The 18729-nt window shown below is 35.1% G+C and overlaps 1 protein-coding gene across 4 annotated transcripts in view; it reads left to right on the forward strand.

Annotated features, from left to right (window-relative positions):
- Positions 1-18729, forward strand: part of LOC125092772 (disintegrin and metalloproteinase domain-containing protein 5-like) — a 180485-nt gene that overhangs the window by 38227 nt on the left and 123529 nt on the right. The gene's annotated exons all lie outside the window — the stretch shown is intronic.

The raw sequence follows: 18729 nt of genomic DNA on the forward strand, positions 1-18729 counted from the left end.
CTCATATGAATGAAATCTTGTAGATTTGTCTTTTTATGTCTGACTTATTTCACTTGGAATAATACCCTGTAGATCTGCCCATGTTGTCACGAATGGCAAGATTTCATTGATTTTTATGACTAAAATTCCATTGTTTATATATATATATCACATCTTCTTATCCATTTATCTTTCAGTGGACACTTGGGTTACTTTCACAGCTTATCTATTTTAAATAATGCTTCAGTGAACATGAGTGCATTTATGTTTTCAAATTAGTGTTTTCATTTTCTCTGGGTAAATACCCAGCAGTGGAACTATTATATGGTATTCCTGTTAATAAGTTTTTAAGGTTACAACCTCAATGTAAGCTGCTGCTTACATTCCTACCAACAGAGCATGAGGGCTCCCTCCACATCCCATAGCAAGCTAACACTTGCTATTTCTTATCTTTTTGATATTAGCCATTCTGACAGATGTGAGGTGATATGTCATGGTGGTTTGATTTGCATTTCCCTGATGATTACTGATGTTGAGAATCTGCTCATTTATTTCTTGGCCATCAGTATGTCTTCTGTGGAGAAAAGTCTATTCAGGTCCTCTGTCCATTTTTAAATCAGATTATCTGATTTTTTGGTGTTGAGGTGCATGATTTCTTTATATATTTTGCATATTTACCCCTTATTGGATACATCATTGGAAATATCTTTTCCATTTGATAGGTTGCCTTTTGGGTTGTTTCCTTTGTTATGCAAAACCTTCTTATTTTGATGTGGTCCAAAAATTTATTTTTGCTTTTGTTTCACTTGCCTGGGGAGACAGATCTAGAAAAATATTGCTAAGGTTGATATCCTGGAGATTACTCCCTATGTTTCTTTCTTTTTTGTTTTTTTAAGATTTTATTTATTTATTTGACAGACAGAGATCACAAGTAGGCAGAGAGGCAGGCAGAGAGAGAAAGAGGGGGAAGCAGGTTCCTGCTGAGCAGGGAGCCTGATGTGGGGCTCGATCCCAGAACCCTGGGATCATGACCTGAGCCAAAGGCAGAGGCTTTAACCCACTGAGCCACCCAGGTGCCCGCTATGTTCCCTTTGTTTCTTTTTCTAGGAGTACTGTAATTGTACACCTTACATTTAAGTTTTTAATCTTTTTGAGTTTATTTCCATTTATTTTTATTTATGTGTATGGTATAAGAAGGTGGTCTAGTTTAATTCTTTTGCACATAGCTGTCCAGTTTTCCCAACATTATTGATTGAAGAGACTGTCTTTTCCCTCATTGCATATTTTTTGCCTTTTTTGTTCCAGATTAATTGACCACATAATTGTAGGTTTTGGGTTTTCTGTTCTTTTTTTTCCCCTTGCCCTATGTGTCTTCTGTGTGTGTGTGTGTGTGTGTGTGTGTGTTTACCACAACCACAGTGTTTTGATTACTGTAGCTTTGTGGTACAGCTTGAAATCTGGGATTGTGATACTTCCAGCTTTGTCCTTTTTTCTCAAGATGGCTTTGGCTATTTGGAGTCTTTCATGGCTCTATACAAATATTAAGATAATTTGTTCTATTTTTGTAAAAGATACTATCAGTATTTTTTTTTTAATTTATTTGTCAGAGAGAGAGGGAGAGAGAGCGAGCACAGGCAGACAGAATGGCAGGCAGAGGCAGAGGGAGAAGCAGGCTCCCCGCCAAGCAAGGAGCCCGATGTGGGACTCGATCCCAGGATGCTGGGATCATGACCTGAGCCGAAGGCAGCTGCTTAACCACCCAGGCGTCCCACTATCAGTATTTTGATAGGGATTGCATTGCATTTATAGATTGCTTTAGGTAGTATGGACATTTTAACAATATTAATTCTTCCAACCCAAGAGCATGCTATAAGTTAACATTTATTTCCTTTGTCTTCAATTTTTTTCATCAGTATATTATAGTTTTCAGAGTATGCAGGTTTTTCTTTTCCTTCATTAAATTTATTCTTAGGTAATTTTTTTCAGGTTTTTATTTAAATTCTAATTAGTTAACATATAGTGTAATGTTAGTTTCAGGTAGAGAATTTAGTGACTCATTACTTACATACAACACTCAATGTTCATCACAACCAGTGCCCTCCTTAATACCCATCACCAGTTTAACCCATCTCTCCCACCTCCCCTCCAGCATCCCTCAGTTTGTTGTCTATATTTAAGAGTTTGTTTTATGGTTTGCCTCTATTTCCCCCACCATGTTCATTTGCTTTGCTTGTTAAATTGCACATATGAGTGACACCATACTTGTCTTACTCTATTTCATTTACCAAAGTACTCTCTAGCTCTATCCACATCATTGCAAATGGCAAGATTTCATTCTTTTTGATGGCTGAGTAATAGTTCAATAGTCTTCTTTATCCACTCATTAGTTGATGGACATTTGGGCTCTTTCTATAATTTGGCTATTGTCAATAAAGCTGCTATAAACATCAGGATGCAGTATCCCTTCAAATCAGTATTTTTGTATATAATTGTATAAATACCCAGTAGTGCAATAGCTGAAGTGTAGGGTAGTTCTATTTTAACTTTTTGAGGAACCTCCATATTGTTTTCCAGATTAGCTGCACCAGTTTGTATTCCCACCAACAGTGTGATAGGGCATCTTTCTCTGCATCTTGCCATCTGTTGTTTCCTGAGTGTTCATTTTAGCCATTCTGATTGGTGTGAGGTGGTATCTATTGTGGTTTTGATTTGTATTTCCCTGTTGATAATAGATGTTGAGCATCTTTTCATGAGTCTGTTAGCCATCTGAATATCCTCTTTGGAACAGTGTCTATTAATGTCTTCCCTTTTTTTAACTGGGTTATTCATTTTTGGGGTATTGAATTTGGTAAGTTCTTTATAGATTTTGGATACTTATGCTTTATCAGATATGTCATTTGCAAATATCTTCTCCTATTCTGGAAGTTGCCTTTTAGTTTTTTTGATTGTTTCCTTCATTGTGCAGAAGCTTTTTATTTTGATGAAGTATGAATAGTTCATTTTTGCTTTTATTTTCCTCACTTCTGGAGACATATCTAGTAAGAAGTTGCTGCAACTGATGTCAGAGAGGTTGCTGCCTGTGTTTTCTTCTAGGATTTTGATGGTTTTCTGTCTCACATTTAGGTCTTTCATTTTGAATTTTTTTTTTTTTTTTGGTATGGTGTAAGGAAGTGGTAGTTTCATTCTTTTGAGTGTTGCTGTCCTCTTCCCAGCACCACTGTTGAAGTTGTCTTTTTCCCATTAGATAATCTTTCCTTCTTTGTTGAATATTAGTTGATCGTATAGTTGTAGGTCCATTTCTGGGTTTTGTATTCTGTTCCATTGATCACTGTGTCTATTTTTGTGCCAGTATCATGTTGTCTTGATGACTACAGCTTTGTAATATAACTTGAAATCTGGAATTGCTTCCAGCTTTGCTTTTATTTTTCAAGATTACTTTGGGTTTTTAGGGTCTTCTGTGGTTCCATACAAATTTTGGGATTATTTTTTCCAGCTCTGTGAAAAATGCTGGTGGTATTTTGATAGGGATAGCATTAAATTTGTAGATTGCTTCGGGTACTATAGACATTTTAACAATATTTATTCTTCTAGTCTATGAGCATGGAATGTTTTTCCACTTCTTTGTGTCATCTTCAGTTTCTTTCATAAGTTTTTAATCGTTTTCAGAGTATAGATATTTTCCTTCTTTGGTTAGGTTTATTCCTGAGTATCTTACAGTTTTTGGTGCAATTGTAAATGGGATTGATTCCTTGATTTCTCTTTCTGCTGCTTCGTTATTGATTTATAGAGATGCAACAGATTTCTGTACATTGATTTTGTATCCTGGGACTTAAACTGAATTTGCATATCAGTTCTAGTAATTTCTTGGTGGAGTCTATTGGGTTTTCTACATAGAGTATCTTGTCATCTGCAAACAGTGAAAGTTTTACTTCTTCCTTGCTGATTCGGATGCCTTTTATTTCTTTTTGTTGTCTGGTTGCAGAGGCTAGGACTTCCAGTATTATTTAAATAACTGGTGAAAGTGGACATCCCTGTCTTATTCCTGACTGCAGAGGAAGAGCTCTCAGTTTTTCACCATTGAAGATGATATTAGCTGTGGGTTTTTTGCATATGGCCTTTATGATCTTGAAGTATGTTCTTTATATCCCTATGTTGTTGGTGGTTTTCATCAAGAATGGATGTTGTACTTTGTCAAATGTTTTTTCTGCATCTATTGAGAGGATCATATGGTTCTTATCCTTTTTGTTACTGATGTGGAGTATCACATTATTTGTGAATATTGAACCACCCCTGAAGCCCAGGAATAAATCCCACTTGACTGTGGTGAATGATTTTTTTTTAATGTACTGTTGGATTCAATTTGCTAGTATTTTGCTGAGAATTTTTGCATCCATATTGTTCAGGGATATTGTTCTGCAGTTCTCTTTTTCAATGTAATCTTTGTCTGGTTTTGGAATCAGGGATTGAAGTTGGAAGTTTTCCTTCTGCATTTATTATTTGGAATAGTTTGCGGGAAAATAGGTATTAACTCTTGTTTATATGATTGGTAGAATTCCCCTGTGAAACCATCTGGCTCTGTAATTTTTGTTTATTAGGAGATTTTTGGTTACTGATTTGATTTCTTTGCTGGTTATCAGTCTGTTCAAATTTTCTAATTCTTGTTTCAGGTTTGGTAGCTTATATGTTTTTTAGGAATTGATCCATTTCTTCCTAATTGCTTAATTTTTTGTCATATAATTTTTCACAATATTCTCTTATAATTGTTTGTATTTCTGTGGTATTGGTTGTGATTTCTCCTCTTTCAATCATGATTTTATTTATTTGCATTCTTTCTCTATTCTTTTTGATAAGGATGGCTAGGAGTTTATCAATTTCATTAATTTTTTCACAGAACTAGCTTCTGGTTTCTGTGATCTGTTCTACATTTTTTGTTGTTTTTTATATCACTTATTTTTGCTTTATTCCTTAATAGTTCCCTTCTTCTGCTGGCTTTAGCCTTTAATTTTTGTTCTTTTTTCTAGCTCCTTTAAGTGTAAGATTAGATGGTGTATTTGAGATTTTTCTTAATTTTTGTGGTAGGCTTGGACCATGTTTTCTGCATCCCAAGGGTTTTGGACTGTTGTGTTTCCATTTTCATTTGTTTCCATGTTTTTTTTTTTTTTTAAATTTCTTCTTTAATTTCCTGGTTAACCCATTCATTGTTTAGTAGGATGTTCTTTAACCTTCATGTATTTATGGTCTTTCCAAAATTTTTCTTATGGTTGACTTTAAGTTTCATAACACTGTAGTCTGATTTTATGCATGGGATGATCTCCATCTTTTTCTTGGACTTGCTGAGGGCTGAGTTTATGTCCTAGCATGTGATCTATTCTGGAGACTGTTCCATGTGCACTGGAAAAGAATGTATATATTCTCTTGATTTAGGATGAAATGTTCTGAATGTATGTGTTAAGTCCACCTGGTCCCTTGTGTCATTCAAAACCTTTGTTTCCTTGTGGATTTTCTACTTTGATGATCTGTCCATTGGATCAAGTGAGGTGTTAATGTCCCCTACTACTATTGTATTATTATCAATGAGTTCACTTATTTGTTCCTCTGCTTCTTCCTTCCTTGTAGTCATTACATCCACTTGGTTTCAAATCTCAGTTATTGCATTTTTCATTTCAACCTGACTAATTTTTAGATGTTATATATCTCTAGTAAGGGACTCCCTGGTGTCCTGTATGCTTTTCTCAAGACAAACTGGTATCCTTATGATTATTACTTTAAATTCTACATCAGCCATATTACTTACATCTATTTTGACTAGATCCCTGGCTGTGACCTTTTCTTCTTCCAGTCGGGGTGAATTCCTCTGTCTTGGCATTTTGTATAGGTCTCTGTTTTTTGCTGTATATTAGGAAATCCTGCTATATTTCCTGCTACTAAGAATAATGGCTTTATGAAGAAGAGGTCATATACTGTCCAGGACCTGGCACTTCAGGAAGTATCTCTGGTTTATGCTCTGTGCACTCTGCTGCTGTGTTTTGGCTGCTTTTTCCTTCAAGTCAGTCCTCTGCAGAGTTTTTCCTTATCTGTAGTGGGGAGTGTATGGACCTTATCCAGTATGTGGCAAGTTTAACTAGGTGTGCTTTGGTTTTGTTAAAGGAGACCTGATGCTATTTCCACTGGACCTGAAGCTTTGTAGAACCCTGTGTTCAGTAGACATGGTGCATGGGGGTGATTTGAGCCAGTCTGCAGGGGAAAGTTCTATGCTCTCCCACTGTGTTGGTTCTTATGCACACTTGCCCAAGAAAAACAGCACCTGCAGAGTACAGGGGGGCAGGGCTGGTGTTACTGTTTTAGGCCACCACTGTTGTTATTGTGCTACTTACTAAAGTTAGTTTATGCTGAGGGGCAAGGGATCAAAATGACACCAGTGTCTTTGTCTGTGGAGAGGGAAATTCATGCTCGCTGCTGTCTGGGAAGCCCTCTCAGAAGAGTGAACATTATCCCATTGTGTGTCCCAGGTGTCCCTCAGATCTCTGTCTTCACATTGTGTCTGGGCTACCCGCCTGCACAGTAATGCAGTACACCTTGGACTCTATCCCAGGCAGGCTAACTGAGTTTTAAAACTCCAAACATTAGGGATCTGGCATGATGGTGACTGGCACTGGTCCTCTGGGGGACGATCTTGCCATCCTGGGACTGATATTGGTTTGCCCAAGAAGGGCAGTTGCACCAAAGCACAGAAGCATGGAGTTTGGAATAAAGCATAGCAAAAAGCCAGTGTCCAGGTTAGCTGCTGTCCGCAGATATTTCTGCACCTATGGGGAGAGAAATGGCACCCACCAGCTCTTTTGTCCCCAGAAGGGCAATGCCACTTCTCTCAGTTGCATTCCAAGAAGAACCAACTCTCCTAGTATGTCCCAAGACATCCATAGATCACACCATATGTCCCCAGGCAATCTGCATTCCTTCTCCACATAAGTACTGCGGCACCCTCAGACCTCCACATTGGCCATGCTGTAGACCTATAAAACCCTAATCTTATAACCTCGCTGGTTGTAAAAACACAAAAATCAGCCCCTCTCGTTTTCCCATTCAGTAACTTTGGGGAAGTGTTTTCTTTCTCCTGTCCCTGTGCCCTCCTCTCTCTCTCTCTACTTCTCTCTCACCTCTCTCAGTGACCAGGACTCCCTCCCTTCCACAGCACCTGTAATCCATTTCCCCCCCAAACCACATGTCTGCACCTCTTACCTTCCATGATGTGGCCTCTTCTCTCCCTCTAGTTGTGCAGTTTGTTCTGTCAGCCCTCAGATCAATTCTTTGGATATTCAGAATGATTTGATATTTATCTAGCTGTGTTCAAGGGTGGAGGCAAGCCTAGAGTACTCCTACAATGCCACAATCTTAGCCACCCACCCACCTGTATTTTGTTATTTTTGATGCAATCGTACATGGTTTTTTTTGGGTTTTTTTTGTTTGTTTTACATTTTTCCCTTTGTTACCTCATTATGAGTGTATAGAACTGCAACAGATTTTTGTATATTAATTTTATATCTTGCTGCTTTACTGAATTCACTTATTAATACTATTAGTTTGGTGGATCTTTAGAGTTTTCTGTAGACTATCATGCCCTCTGCAAATAGAGTTTTACTTCTCACTTACCAGTTTGGATGCCTTTTATTTCTTTTTCTTGTCCAATTGTTATGACTAGGACTTCCAGTGTGCTGTTGATTAAAAGTGGCAAGAGTGGACATCCTTGTCTTGTCTCTGATGTTAGAAAAAGCTTTCAGTTTTTTGCCACTGAGTCTGCTATTAGCTGTGAGTTTTTTTATGTATGACCTTTATTATGTTGAGGTATGTTCCTTCTATTCCCACTTTATTGAGAGTTTTAATCATCAACAGATGTTGAATTTTGTTAAATGTTTTTACTGCATCTATTGAAATATTTTTTGATTTTTACCTTACACTTTGTTAATGTGGTGTATCATGCTGATAGATTTGATTTGTGGATTAACCATCCTTGCATCATGGAGTAAATCCCATTTGATTATGGTAAAAAATCTTTTTAATGTATAGTTGAATTCAGTTTGCTAATATTTGTTGAAGATTTTTTCATCTATGTTCACCAGGATATTGTCTGCAGTTTTCTATTTTTGTAATGTCTTTGTCTGGTTTTGATATTAGGGTAATATCAGCCTTCATGAATGAATTTAGAAACATCCTTTCTCTCCTTATTTTTAGAATAGTTTGAGAGAGTAAGGTATTATGTATTTCAATATTTGGTAGCATTCATCTGATCTCAGACTTTTGTCTATTGGGAGTTTTTTCATTATCAGTTCAATTTTATCACTAGGAATTGGTTTATCAGATTTTATATTTCTTCCTATTTCAGTATCAAGATTTTATTTCTAGTTATTTATCCATTTTTTTCTAGGTTGTCAAGTTTGTTGGTGCATAATTTTGTAGTAGTCTCTTATTATGCTTTGTATTTATGTGGTATAAGTTATTTCTCTTTTATTTTTTATTTTATTTGAGTCCTTTCTCTTTTTTTCTTCATGAGTTTGGCTAAAGATTTATCAATTTTGTTTATCAAACGTTAGTTTCATTGAGTTTTTCTTTTTCCTTTTGTAAGCCTTTATTTCATATATTTATGTTCTGATCTTTATTATTTTATTAGTTCATCTAACTTTGGGTTTTGTTCTTTTTTTTGTAGTCCCTTTAGGTATAAGGTTAGGTTGTTTATTTGAGATTTTTCTTGCATCTTTAGTTATGACTGGATCACTATAAACTTCACTCTTTGTTTTGACTGTGCATGAAAGATTTTGAACCACTGTAATTCCATTTTCATTTGTCTCCAGGTATTTAAAAAAAATTTCCTCTGATTTCTTCATTGACACTTTTGTTGTTTAATAGCAAGTTATTAAGCCTCTATGCATTTGTGTTTTTTTCTAGTAATTGATTTCAACTTTTATACCTTTGTGATCAAAAATAATACTTTATATTACTTCAGTCTTCTCAAGTTTATTAAGACTTATTTTATGCCATAACATGTGTTTTATCTTGGAGAATGTCCCATGTATATATATATTTCATATATATATACATATATATGAACACATATATATATACATGGAACATGTTCATATATATGAAATATATATGTGTTAATTTCTATGTGTTATAAGTTATATGGTCAAATGTGTCATTCAGTCACTGTTCCTTTATTGATTTTCTGTCTGGATGGTCTATCCATTGATGTAAGGGGGTGTTCAAGTCTCCTATTACTATTGTATTATTCTCAATTTATCCCCTTATATCTGTTAATATTTGCTTTATATATTTTTATTATTATGTCCAATTTACGAACATATAGTACATGACTAATTTTGGATGTAGTGTTCAACAATTCATATATTTAGGTGCTCCTATGTTTAATGCATAGATTTTTACAATGGCTATATCCTTTTGTTGGATTGATACCTTTATCATTAAGTTAACACCCTTCTTTTTGTATAATTTCAGTCATTGTTTGAATGTCTATTTTGTCTGATATATGTGTTGTGACCCAGCTTTTCTCTTACTTCCATTTGAATGGAATCCATCCCTTCTTTCAGTCTGCATATATCTTTAGATCTAATGTGAGTCTCTTCTAAGCAGCCTATAGACGGGTCTTGTTTTTTAAATCCATTCAGTTGCCCTATGTCTTTTGATTGGAGCAGTTAAATCATTTTCATTTAAAGTAATTATGGATAAGTATGTCCTTATTGCCATTTTGTTATTTGTTTTATGGTTGTTTTTGTAGTTCTTCTCTGTTATTTTTCCTTTGCTCTCTTTCCTTGTGACTTATGTCTTTCTTTAGTGTTATTATTTGGATTCCTTTCTCTCTCTCTCTCTCTCTTTTTTTTTTTTTGTATATCTATTATAGATATTTGATTTGTGGCTACCATTAGGTTCATATATAGCATCTTATATAGGTAGTAGTCTATATTAAGTTGTTGGCTGCTTAAGTTCAACTACATTCTAAAAGCACTACATTTTTACTACTGCTCCATGTTTTATGTATATGATACATTTTACACTTTTTAAAAAAAATTTTGTGAAGTCCCTTAACTAATTTTTGGATACACTTGATTGTACTACTTTAGTCTTTTACCCTTTATGCTGTCTTTTTAAGTGATTGTTCCACTACTTTTACCATATGTTTGCTTTTACTTGTGAAATACTTTTCTTTCATAATGTTCTAGCTTCTAGTTATGGCTTTTTCTTTTCCAATTAAAGAAGTCCTTTTAACATTTATTATAAAGGTAATTTATTGGTGATGACTATAACTTTTGTTTGTGTGGGAAACTCTTGATAGCTCCCTCAATTTTGAATGATAATCTTGCCAGGTAGAGTATTCTTGGTTGTAGGTTTTCTTCTTCCAGCATTTGGAATATATCATACCACTCTCTTCTGGCCTACAAAGTTACTGCTGAAAAATCAGCTAATAGCTTTATGAGGTTTCTCTTCTATGTAACTAGTTGCTTTTCTGTTGCTGCTTTTAAGATTCTGTTTTTATCTCTAATCTTTGAAATTTTAATTATTTCTTGATGTGGACCTCCTTGGGTTCATCTTGTTTGGGGTTCTCTGTAATTCCTGGAACTGTTTCTTCCCCAAGTTAAGAAAATTTTCACTTATTATATCTTTAAATAAGAGTTATGCCCCCTTTTCCTCTTTTCCACCTGTGACCTTTATAATGTGAATGTTAGTGCATTAATGTCATCCCAAAATGTCCCTTAATTTACACTCATTTAAAAAAAATTCTTACTTTTTACTCTTCAGCTTCATTGCTTTCCATTATCCTGTCTTCTGGATTGCTGATCCATTCTGCATCCTCTAATCTGCTGTGGATTCCCTCTAGTGTATTTTTCATTTCAGTTATTCTTCATCTCTGATTGATTCTTTTATCTTCTGTCCATTTGCTGAAGTTCTCACTGAATTTGCTTATGTCCATTTGTTTAGTTCTTTTGATGAAGTGTTTTTTTTTCTTTTCTTTTTATTTTTTTATTTTTGGAGCACAGTCCTCTGTCTCCTCATTTTAGTTAATCTTGTGTGAATTAGGCAAAACAGCTACCTCTCTCAGTCTTGAAGGAATGGCCTTGTATGGGAATGTCCCCTGTATGGACTGCACTTGTCTAGCAGGTTTGGCTGCATTTCTGGACCTGTAGTGTGTATGGCTCATGGGATCTTGCAACTCTTTGCACTGGGACCACCCTGGCAGCATGGCTAGAAACTGATGGACATTTTACATGTAAAATTATGTTGTTTATTTGAGGTTTTTCAGTATTTTTGATGTATGCATTTATAGTTATAAATGTCTGTCTTAGAACTGCTTTTACTACATCCCATAATTGTGTTTCCATTTTTGTTTGCCTCAGGATACTTTTTACCCTCTTAATTTTTTTCTTTTATCTATTGATTGTTCAGGAGTGTTGTTTAATTTTCATGTTTATGAGTTTTACAGTTTTCTTCCTGTTTCTTCAAAACTAAAAACTTTCCTTTGGCTGAGAAAGTTTTTGGTATGATTTCAGTTTTCTTGAATTCGTTGAGGCTTATTTTGTGACCTAACATATGATCTGTCTTAGAGAATATTTAATTTCTGTTTGAGAAGAATGTATATTTTGCTGCTATCAGAAAGAATATATTGTACATATCTATTAGATAGGTTTGGCCTATAGTTTTCAAATCTGAATTTCCTTATTGATTCTATGTCTGGATGATTTTCCCATGGTTGAGAATGGGATATTAATGTCCCCAGTTATTATTGTATTTCTGTTTACTTCTTTTAGTTGTTTAAGTATTTGTTTTATATATTAAGTACTCCAATGTTTGGTGCATAAATATTTAAAATTGTTCTATTTTGTTTATAGATTGTCTCCTTTGTCATTATATGATGAACTTCTTTGTCTGTTTTTACCATTTTTAGTTTAAATTCTATTTTGTCTGATATAAGTGTTGATATTCCTGTTTGTGTTTTTTGTTACCATTAACCTCAAATTTATTTTTCTATCTTTTCAGTAGGTCTGTGTTTATAATGTAAAGCATGTTTCTTTTTTTTTTTAAAAGATTTTATTTTATTTGACAGATAGAGATCACAAGCAGGCAGAGAGGCAGGCAGAGAGAGAGAGAGGAGGAAGAAGGCTCCCTGCCAAGCAGAGAGCCCGATGCGGGGCTCGATCCTAGGACCCTGGGATCATGACCTGAGCCAAAAGCAGAGGCTTTAACCCACTGAGCCACCCAGGTGCCCCATGTAAAGCATGTTTCTTGTAGGCAGCATATCGTTGGATCATTTAAAAAAAAATCCATCAACCATTCCATTTCTTTTGATTGGAGAACTTGATTAAGTAATTATTTTTAGGTAAGGACTTATTATTGCCCATTTATTTATTGCATTCTGGCTATTTTGTGGATATACTATTCCTTATTTCTTCCTGTCTTCTTTTGTGATTTGATGACTTTTGATAAAAGTCCACTTTGACCTCTTGGTCATGTTCTTTTGTGTAACTACTACATATTTTTCCCTTGTGGTTACCAAGAAGTTTACATAAAGTATATTAAAATTTTAACACCCTATTTTAAACTGATAACAGCTTTATTTTGATAGCATTCCTGAACTTTACAGTTTTACTTTTCCCCTTCAAAGTTTAGGTTGTTGATGTTGTACTTTACACATTTAAAAAAAAGATTTATTTATTTATTTGATAGTGAGTAAGCCTGAGCAAGGGAAGGGCAGAGGGAGAGGAGAGAGAATCTCAAGCAGACTCTGGCTGAGTGTGGAGCCTGATATTGGGGTCAATTCCACGAGCCATGAGATCATGATCTGAGCCAAAACCAAGTGTCAGATACTTAACCAACTGAGCCCTCCAGACCCCCCACACTTCACACATTTTAAATGCAGTATATCCTGTAACAGAGTATTTTAGTTATGCTTATATTTCATATATTTTTTTAATTTTTAAACTAAAGTTGTTAGTGATTACACTCCACCATTAACATGTTATGGAATCTGACTTTAAGGATATGTTTATCATTATCAGATAGTTTTATATTGCCTTTATATTTTTAATGATGCTAATTAGTGTTCTTTCAATTGCACTCAAAGGACTCTTTAACCATTTCTTGTATGTCAGGTTTAGTTGTGAAGAATTCCCTCAGTTTTTGTTTGTTTAGGAAAGTCTTTATTGCTCCTTCATTTCTGAAGGACAGCTTGTCCAGTCATATTATTGGTTGATAGTTTTTTTCTTTCAATATTTTGATTGTATCATTTCATTCTCTGCTGGCCTGCAAAGTTTCTATTGAATTATCTGCTATAGTCTTACAGAGCTTCTTTTGTATGTGATTTGTTGCTTTTATACTGCTTCTTTCAAAATTATTTCTTTGTGACTTTTTTTTTTAGTGTTCAGTGATTCATTATTTCAGTATAATACCCATTGCTCATTACAGCATATGCCTTCCTTAATACCCATCACCAGGTTATCCCATCCCTCCCTCCTCCCCTCTGAAACCCTCAGATTGTTTCCCAGAGTCCATAGTCTCTTATGGTTTGTGTCCCCCTCTGAATTCCCCCCCTTCCTTCCCCTAATGTCCTCTGTGCTATTCCTTATGTTCCATATATGAGTGAAACTTTATGATAATTGTCTTTCTCTGCTTGAGTTATTTTACTTAGCATAATCCCCTCCAGTTCCATCCATGTCAGTGCCAATGTTGGGTATTCATCTTTTCTGATGGCTGAGTAATATTCCATCGTATATATGAACCACATCTTCTTTATCCATTCATCTGTTGAAGGGCATCTCGGCTCCTTCCACAGTTTGGCTGTTGTGGATATGACTTTTGACAATTTAATTATAATGTTTCTGGAGGTAACTCTATCTGGAGTCAACCATTTTTGCATCTTTTAGGCCTCATAGATCTGGATGTCCATTTTCCCAGATCTGGGATGTCTCAGCCATTATTGATTTAAATATATTTTCTGTCCTGTTTTCTTTAATCTTCTCCTTCTGGTCTCCTATATAAGCAGATATTGTGTGTGTGTGTGTGTGTGTGTTTTAACTGTTCCCATAAATCCTATAAGACTTTCTTCACTTTTTTCATTCTTTGTTTTTTTTGCTCCTCTGGATAATTTAATATGCCCTATATTGTAGATCATTGTTTTTTTTTCCTTCATGGTCAAGTCTGCTCTTGGTGTTCTCTATTGAATTCTTCAGTTGTATTTTTCAGGTCAAAGACGTCTAATTTTTTTTTTTTTTGATGGTTTCTTTTTGTTGAACTCCTCATTTTGTTAAGGCTTTGTTTTTCTAATTTTATTTAATTGTATGTTCTTATGGTTCACTCAGCTTCTTTAAGGTGACTATTCTAAATTCTCTTATAATTTATAAATCTCCATATCATTGTGGTTAGTTATTGGAGTTCTATTAGTTTCTTTTGGTGCTATCATGTTTTCCCAAATTCTTATGATCCTCAATTCTTTATGTCAACATCTGCCCATTTGAGTAAATAGTCTTTTTTTCCGAGGCATTACAGGTTTGCTTTGGCATAGATAGCCATTCACCATTTGGCTTAAATTGAGCTCTGCATGTATCAGCTGGTAGCATCCTTGGGCAGGTGGTGTTCACTATCAGTATCTATTTTTGGGTGAAGCTACTAACTGAGCTTTGAGGGTAGGTGCTGCTGGCTGAGAACAGTTGTGTAGGAACACTGGCTTAGTTACTTGCCCAGGTGAATCTGTAGGATAGGCTCTGCAGTTTCCTGGATTCTCTAATCGGACTTCCTAGATTTCAGGACTGGATATATTCTCAGTATTAGGCAAGGTTATGAATTAGGTTCTTGCCCTGGTGTGGCAGCAGAATGAGTCTCATGGCTTTTACAGCTCATGTTTGTGGACCCAAGTCAGGCAGCTCTATGTCCTGGCCAGATTGGGCTACTTGTTTTGCTCTACAGATATGGAAGGCCAAAAGCCATGTTATGTTCTCTATTTAAGTACTATTGTAAGCAGGGCTATAGGATGGGTTATGTAGCATCTTGTGTGCTCTGGTAGATTCCTGGTTGGGTGGAATGAAGGCTGTATTCATCAGTGAGCTGGGATATGGATTAGTTTCCAGGTGTGGTAGTGTGCTAATACAGAACACAATTATGTTCTGCCTCTTGTTTGAGAATCAAATTAGACAGAAATATGCACTAAATTCCCTGGCTTGATGGGCCACCGTCCTAGCTATGCAGATGGGTAGGACCACAAGGTAGGCTCTCTGCTCAAGAGTTGTTCTAATTGGAATTGCAAGATGGGATACATGGATTCCTGGAGCTCCAATTATGTTTTATTCTCTGATGGGATGGAGACTGTATTCACATTTGGGGAGGATGGTAAATTAGTTTCATGCCCAGTTTTGGCTGCAGACTCTGCAGGCTCTGTAGATGCAGAGGCACTTGCTGAGGTCTCTGTTCAAGTGTTGTTAATTGGGCCTGCAGGGTGGACTACCAAGATTTCTGGAAACTCTAGTTAGGATTTCTTTGTTAGCAGGGTTGGATGGAAGCTGTATTCAGTGATGGGTGGAACTACAGATTAGCTTCACTCTCTGGGAATATTATGTATTCAATATTAGATTTTAATATATAAATAATGTATTTGGTATTATTGAACTAATGTTGTTTCTTGCACATGATAATGGTGTAGTGGGCAAACAGGTGAAAATCCTTATTTTTAGGAATGACATGCTGAAGTGTTTGTAACTTAATCTCAAAAAGTCCAGAAAAATGAACATTGTATGCCCAGATCTACCTCCATAGACAGATAAAGTTATATATAAAGAAATGTGTCTAACATTAATAGTAGATTAATCTAACTGAATGATTTAGAGGTAGTCTTTGAATTTTAAGTTTTCTGTAGGTTGGGTTTTTTCATCATAAAAAGTAAGTGGTATTTACCAAAATTAGTGACTTCTTAATGTAATCATATGTAAATTATACCTCAATAAAGTTGATCTGAAATTTTTGGAGTATAGTAACGACAAATAGGTATTTCAAAAAATCACTTACACATTATCACTAAGTGAAAAAGAAAGAGAAAGACTCTGCTGACTCTAATCACTTGGCAGAATGTGGTGTTGCCTCATTTTCATAGTCATAATCATCAAATTCCTAGTAAGAGTAATTAAGCATTTTAGAAAAAAAACAAAAACAAAAACAGTTGAATCCTGTTAAGTCCTAATCTGGAAATCTTTTATTTTTACCTCACAAGAGGTCTTGTGGAGGTGGGTCTTTTGGATAAAAATGGAGAAACTTGTTTTACAATATTTAAAAATATCTGAATATACAGTCTCAAATACGTAACTTTGAAATCAGTCCCCAAATATTCTCATAATAACAACAAAAAAGTCAAAAGGAAATACCATGAGGATATGAATAAGAAAATAAAAAAATCTATAGATCAGCTTCATTGATTACAGTAATGTAATTAGGTTATTTATCTCTTTTAAAGTACAAAGATTCTCAGATTCTATGATATTTGTGAGAGAGCTTAAACAAAATGGCAGTGTTCAGTATAAAACATTAAAATAAAACGGGGCACCTGGGTGGCTCAGTGGGTTAAAGCCTCTGCCTTCAGCTCAGGTCATGATCCCAGGGTACTGGGATCGAGCCCCACAATGGGCTCTCTTCTCAGCAGGGAGTCTGCTTCTCTCTCTCTCTCTCTGCCTGCCTCTCTGCCAACTTGTGATCTTTGTCTATCAAATAAGTAAATAAAATCTTAAAAAAAACATTAAAATAAAACCATCAAAAATATGCCAGGATTGTTAAAAAGATGACCAAGATGGTATTACTAACGGATAGTAAAATTCAGGATACAAAGCCTAAAGTAGAAGAATGAGCTTATTTATGTAGAGAGACATAATTCATGTTGAAGATGCATTTCTAATAATGAACACTTAGTTAACAAGTGAGTTATGAAGAAACTATAAAAACAAAACCTCTGGATATGTTCAGAAGAAAGTAACAAAACCCAGAATTATAGTGGAGCACATTAAGGCATTTTTCTTAGCCTTTAACATATGACAGAAAATGTTAACAATATAAAGATCAAATTATTTATTACCCACTTTACTAACACTTATTTACCTTTGTATCTTCTGAACGGGTGCCACATATATTCAAGTATCTGAGGATGTCTATAGGAAATACATGCATGGGTAGTCATTTCCAGGTCACAAAGTAGACAACAGTAATTTTGTAAAAGTAAAAACCAATATGCCAAAACTCTATCATAATATACTAATACAATAAGGAATAGAAAGAGATAAGGAAAATAATAGAATAAAAAGTTTTAAATACTACCATGAGTAAATTTTTCAAAGTAGAAACACAAAACTATAATTATAAGCTATTTAGAAATTAATGAATTCTATACAATAATTTAAAAACTTGAAGCATAAGTATTAATCACAGCAGACTAGGTTGCACTATAATAAAAAATGATCTTTTTAAAAAAAGTATTTATTACCTTTTTAATTTAACTTACTTAGTTAAAAATGTATATAACTTAATTTAATAATAGTTGTTTAAAAATTGGATTGAAAATTTAAAAATCAGCTGTAGTGAACCAGTACAAGCCTGCTATAGCATACTACTGGATCACTATAATGTCTCCTTTTTCTTTTCTGATTTTGGTAATTAATGTGGTCCTTTTATTTTTCTCTGCATTTTTAGAAATTATTTAAATTTTGTTAGTTAACACACAATGCAATATTAGTTTCTAGAGCAGAATTCAGTAATTCATCATTTGCATGTAACACCCGGTGCTCATCACACTTTAATACCCATCATCCATCTAGCACATCCTCCACCACCTCGTTCCATCAATCCTCAGTTTGTTCTCTATCCTTTGTTTCTTTTTTTTCTTTTCCTAAAAAGAGAGAACATGAGAGCCAGCACTAGCAGGGGGGCTGGGCAAAGGGAGAAGGAGAAGCAGGCTGAGCAGAGAGCCTGCTGTGGGGTCAATCCCAGAACCCTGGGATCATAACCTGAGCTAAAGGCAGACATTTAACCAACTGAGCCACCAAGGCACCCCTTGTTCTCTATCATTAAGAGTCAGTTATCAATTGTTTCCCTCTTTAATTTTTTTCTTTTCCCCCTTCCCATATGTTGATCTGTTTTCTTTCTTAAATTCCACATATGAGTAAGATAACATCTTTCTCTGACTGATTTAGCATAAATACACTCTAGCTCTAAAATACAGATTTGAAGGGGCACCTGCACCCCAATGTTTACAGCAGCATTATCAACAATAGCCAAACTGTGGAACAAGCCCAAATGTCCATCAACTGATAAATGGACATCTGAAAGAAGATGTGGTATATGTATACCATGGAATATTATTCAGACATCCAAAAGTAAAAAAACCAAAATCTTAATGCCTAAATACTGTTTATTTTTTATTCATGTGATGTTGGCCATGGATCTGGGTGACTCTCTAGGCAGCTGTCTTCCATGTGTTGGCTCAGCATTCCAAATGCTTAGGATTTTTGGTATTTCTATATTGATAGGTTTTCTCCCCCAAATTCTAAGCCCAGAGAAGAGCAGACCAGACAGGCATGAGCGACAGTAGAGAAACACTTCTTCTCAGAAGTGACATTTATTTCTGTCTTATTTCATTGTCCAAAGTGAATAAACTGGCCATGCCTATATTTAGAAAGGAAGGGCTCCTGAACTAGAATAGAGCTGGATATTGCTAAG

This window comes from Lutra lutra, chromosome 2 (genome assembly GCF_902655055.1).
Source record: "Lutra lutra chromosome 2, mLutLut1.2, whole genome shotgun sequence".
Classification (NCBI taxonomy): Eukaryota; Metazoa; Chordata; class Mammalia; order Carnivora; family Mustelidae; genus Lutra; species Lutra lutra.